The following is a 5,690-nucleotide window of genomic DNA, read 5'->3' on the forward strand; positions in this document are numbered from 1 at the left end:
CATATATCCTTCCTAATATCGATATCTTCACATTTAGGGGAAAATCTGTCTAGCCAAGTTAAAGGAATTGTTCTCACCAGAAAATAATTTCCTTAGGTGGGTCAGAGGTCAGCAAAGAAATATCAGGATATTGAGGTGGTTTTGAAAAATGTGCATCAGGTAGTCTGGTGAGAAAATTGTTATACTTACTAAGTTTTGATTAACTTCCAACATGTAAATTTTTTTGCTTTTTTTTTTAATGTACAGTTCCAGTCTGTGTCTGGTTCATTTTTGTTCCTTCATCACCAATCCTGGAGGCAGGGACTAATTCAGCTTCCCTGCCTTCTCCCTCTCTGTTGTGATGACCAGAGTTCACAGGTACCTGCTGAAGCGCACCTTGAACTTCAAGTTGTTTTTGTTTCTCTTGATCTTGACAGATTTGGCATCCTTCTTTCTGGCCTTGAGCAGAAAATCTTTGATCTCTTCGATTTTGGAAGGCATGGCAAAGCGCTGCCTGAGCCTGAACCAGCACAGACACTCACAACAAGCGACCTGAGCCAAAGAGACAGGAAGAGAACGGCAACTTTTGCACTTTTACTAACAGGAAACCTCTCTCATTTCTTCAGTGAGAATGTTAATGTTGTCTCATCTCTAGCTCTTTGAACAAAAACCAATGGTATCAATATAGTGGATAAGTTTGCCTTCAATCAGCATGCTTGAGGCTTTTGAAAGCTTTTACTTTAAGAATTCTACATGGAAAGAAATTTTATTCTACTTTCACCACCAAAATTTTTTGTTTCTCTACATCATTTTCACGCTTGTTTACCAACTTTCTTTTTTTTTCTACTTTACTTCTTGCTCTATTCTTTTGTGGGTGTGTGTGTCTGTGTATGAAAACACCGTACATCAACTTATCTGACCGTTTCTGCTTGTCTCAGACATATACTAGTTATTGCAAATAAGGGAAACCATGGGACCTATGTTTCTGTGGGCCTGGCTTACTTCACTTAATATAATTTTTTCCAAGTCTTTCCATTTTCTAACAAATGGGGCAATGTCATTCTTTCTGATGGAGGCATAGAATTCCATTGTATATATACCACATTTTCTTGATCCGTTCATCTACTGAGGGGCTTCTGGGTTGGTTCCATATCTTAGCTATGGTAAATAATGCTGTAATAAACATAGTCTTGCTGGTAGCTTTAATGTGGTCTTGTTTGTGATCATTTGGGTAAATGCCCAAAAGTGGGATTGCTGGGTAATAGGGGAGCTCTATGTGGAGTCTTTGAGGAGCCTCCATACTGATTTCCAAAGTAGGTGAACAAGTTTACACTCCCACCAACAATGCAGTAGGGTTCCCTTCTGTCCACATCCCCCCAGCATCTGTTGTTATTAGAGTGCTTGATTATAGCCATTCTAACTGGAGTGAGGTGGTATCTCAATGTTGTTTTGATTTGCATTTCTTTTATGGCTAGGGATGTTGAGCATTTCTTCATGTATCTATTGGTCATCCTTCTTTCTTCTTCAGAGAAGTTTCTCTTTAAGTCTTTAGCCCACTTATTTATTGGGCAGTTGTTTCTTTGAGGATTTGTTGTTGGGGATTTAATTTTTTGAGTTCCAAGTATATTTTAGATATGAGACCCTTGTCAGTTGTATGGCTAGTGAAGATCTTCTCCCAATCCGTGGGCTTTCTATTGATCTTGCTAGCTATGTCTTTGCCATGCAGAAGCTCTGCAATTTCATGCAATCCCATTTGTCCAACCTTTCTTTGATTTGTTGAGTTTCTGGGTCTCTATTAGGAAAATTTCGGCCAGTGCCAAGGAGACCTAGGGTTTCTCCTATTCCATCCTGTAATGTTTTCAGAGTGTCTGCTTTGACTCTGAGGTCTTTGATCCATTTGTAGTTGATTCTGGTGTAGGGTGATATATAAGGATCTAGCATTAGTTTTGTACATGTGATTAACCAATTTTTCCAGTACCATTTACTGAAGAATAAGTACATTTCCTTTATTATTGTGAAATGCCATACAATTACATGGGCAAGATAGTGAGTACATTTCTTATAAGTCATTATTGCCTCCTCCTTTGCTTCCTCTTCCCATCCCTTCCCATCTACACATCCTACCCCCCACCCTGCGCTCCCCTTCTCCCCCCCCCTCCATTTGGACATTTACCTAAATGATTATAAACAAGAGCATACTAAAGCTACCAGCACAACTATGTTTATTGCCGCATTATTTACCATAGCTAAGATATGGAACCAACCCAGATGCCCCTCAGTAGACAAATGGATCAAGAAAATGTGGTATAGATACACAGTGGAATTCTATGCCTCCATCAGAAAGAATGACATTGCCCCATTTGTTAGAAAATGGAAAGACTTGGAAAAATTTATATTAAATGAAATAAGCCAGGCCCAAAGAAACATAGGTCCCATGGTTTTCATTATTTGCAATAACTAGTATATGTCTGAAACAAGCAGAAAGAGTAAGATAAGTTGATATTCGGTGAAATGAACCCCAAGATAAGGACTCAAATATTTTTTTTGTTTCTTGCTATTGTTTCTAACATATTTATAAGCTGATTTCTTTGTTGCTTTGTATGTCCCTCCCCCATGATATAACCCCTGTTTTCACAGTATTTGATGCTGGTATAATTTGTGGTGGGGAAAGGAAAATACAAAATATTTAAATGGGGACACCAACTCTTTCTCAAGTTTACCTACTTTAGTGAATTTTCATATGAGTTTGTTCAGGAAGACCAGGAGGCAATACAACTGTACTATTAGTTTTTTCTCTATGTGAGCTAAATTATACACATACATTGACAAGTTTTGAAATAACTGACACAATTGGCTGCTAGGTATGATGTACTTGTGTCATTTAAAATGTGATTTATGGACTAAATATATAGTAGTAGTATTTCATACAATTGTTTGCATAACTTATGATGTGATAACTCAAATTCAAATCATGTTTTGAGAGTTAAAAGTTAATTGAATATTCATAGTAAATCAAGTGTGTTCATGTTGGACATGTGCAAAGGAATGACTCTGTATTTTAAACAGACTGTATTGGAGTATAATTTTATTTGGCTATAAGCTTTTTCTGTTGTTTTTTTTTTCAGTCGTGGGGCTTGAACTCTGGGCCTGGGGGCTGTCCCTCAGCTCTTCAGCTCAAGGCGAGAGCCACAGCCCCACTTTCTAAGTTTTTTCTTTATTGACTGCTCAGTTTAATATCATTAAACAAATAGGTTATGGTAGATAAGTTTACATTATGCTGTAAGCTCCATAGGCAACAATAAATATAAAAATCTTATTAGTCCAAACATCAATTCAAGAATCAGTTAAAGATTTATTTTCATTGGTCCAGCTAAAATTCCTTCTTATGATGTAAAACATATGTCTAGTTATTATAATAAGAGAAGGTGAAGCAATAGTGAAAAATATAAATTCTATTTTAGGAAACTACTTGGTTGGAAAATGTTCAGATGATTTAGATTTAGGGAAGGAGTATAAGTTTAGGAATTCATATACAAATTGAATGTTTAAAGGACCTTAGTACACTGTGTTGATAGGGCAGTAAATTAGGTCAATCACTATGCAAATTTTTTTGTATGGAGATTCCTTAAAGAACTAAATACAGTTACCCTACAACCCAATGATACCACTCATGGATATTTATCTGAGTGTGAAGCTACAGCAAATACACTTAAACACTCATGTTTATTGCCACTTAGTTCATAATACCAAGTCATGCAAACAGACCAGATGACCTACAATAGATGAATGAATCATATATATATATATATATATGTATATGTGTATATTTATACATACATATATACTTTTATATACATGTACATATGCATATAGGGATACATGTATATTTATACATATATGCACATACAGACAAATTTATAGACATATAAATAAATAATATATTTTTATGCAGCCATCACTAAGAATAAAAGTATGTCATTTGCAGAGAAATGTATGGATCTGGAAAATATCATGCTAAGTGAAATAACCTAGCCCCAGAATGACAAAGGGCACATGTTTTCTCTCCTATGTATAGACCCATATAGTACCATATTACCTGTAATCAGGTACAAGGTCATATGTGTATTACCATACTTTGGTGAGTGTATATATATATATATATATATTATATATATTATATACAATTTTACTAATGTATATATAATATATACATTATTAAAATTGAATTCAGTAAACCATTTTGAACAAAAATTGACATTAAAACAAAATGAGAAAAGTTTGAATGGGATGGTAGTAGAAGGATGATAGACTAATGAAAAAAGGAATGGGAAACAAATATAGTCAGGATATTAATTGTGCATAAGTGGTAAAGAAGTGGGAAAAGTGAGATGAGTCCAGGATAGAATAATTATGGAATGGCTTACTCTGATCAAGAAACCTAAAAAACTTACATGCTGATGCTAACTTTTATTACCTTTCAAATCTTTTGTAAGTTAGAAAACACAAAATCCATTTGTTAGAAAAGCTTTCTCAGATGCACTTGATGGATGCTTTCAACTATCTATGATTATTAAAAGATGTATTTGTAAATTGCCCAAGACTGATATCACACACTTCAATATTCTACTGCATGAGGGCTATAGTCTATTTCATGAGTAACATGACTCTTACTTGTTTACTTCAGTAAATCTTAGCTTAGGTTTTCATAGGGCAGCATCGCTAGAGAATTGTACAAGAGTTTATCACAAGTATTTTTCTAGCCTCTATCAGTATTGCTGTTGCCAACCTTGGTGCTTTGATTTGGGCCAAATTAACAGAACTACATAGCTCTACGAGGGGAAAAACAACATTCACTGTATGGTTTTGTTCTGCTCAGTGTCAATTATGCTGATGACAATTTGTCTTTACTCTCATGCCAGATGTAAAATTGGCATGTTAGGCATCTCTCCTGGGTTTCCACCTCTCTTAGATCAGTCCAGGATTGGAACCACTCCTACTGTTTCCTGAAGTGAGACAAAGTGGAATAACCGAGTGTTTTTATGCCAACAACTATCCTTCTTAATTCTACTTACAATCAGGGATAGAGTTCAACCATTTTGTTTTGCATATTCAGTTATATTCTGATTCTGGTATAAAAGCTTTGCAGGTTTAAATAATTCTTGGTACTACATTGAAAATCTTGGTGGGGCGAGCAATGATAAAAAATTGAATGAGGGCTGGGAAGGTGGCTCAATGGTAGAGAGCTTGCCTTGCATGCATGAGGCCCTGGGTTCGATTCCTCAGCACCACATAAGCAAAAAGAAAAAAGCCGGAAGTGGCGCTGTGGCTCAAGTGGTAAAGCGCTAGACTTGAGCTGAAGAGCTGAGGGACAGCGCCAAGGCCTAGAGTTCAGACCCCACAACTGGACCCCCCCCAAAAAAATTGAATGAATAGACCTATTTTTCTGAACACGCAGACTAATCGGGGAGTGTGTATATGTTTGTATATGTGTGTGTGTCGCATGTATGTGTGATAACATACTTCCCTAGCAATATTAGACATTATGACTGATAAATAGAAACATAAGATATATTCCACATCGTCCTTGCTTTCATCCCCATGTAGGGGCTTCCTTTTTATGGAAAACTTCTTGGAAAGATGATACCATTTGAATCAATATATCTTAATATGTTATCTACAATGGAGGTATAACATGTAATACACATTTGTAT

At 35.9% G+C, this 5,690-nt stretch overlaps 1 pseudogene; it reads right to left on the reverse strand.

Annotated features, from left to right (window-relative positions):
* Positions 1 to 264: 264 nt before the first annotated feature.
* On the reverse strand, positions 265 to 480 carry LOC138831721 (large ribosomal subunit protein eL38-like; annotated as a pseudogene).
* Positions 481 to 5,690: the final 5,210 nt, after the last annotated feature.

This window comes from Dipodomys merriami, unplaced genomic scaffold (assembly GCF_024711535.1).
Source record: "Dipodomys merriami isolate MVZ:Mamm:240054 unplaced genomic scaffold, mDipMer1.0.p SCAF_2, whole genome shotgun sequence".
NCBI classification, from domain to species: Eukaryota; Metazoa; Chordata; class Mammalia; order Rodentia; family Heteromyidae; genus Dipodomys; species Dipodomys merriami.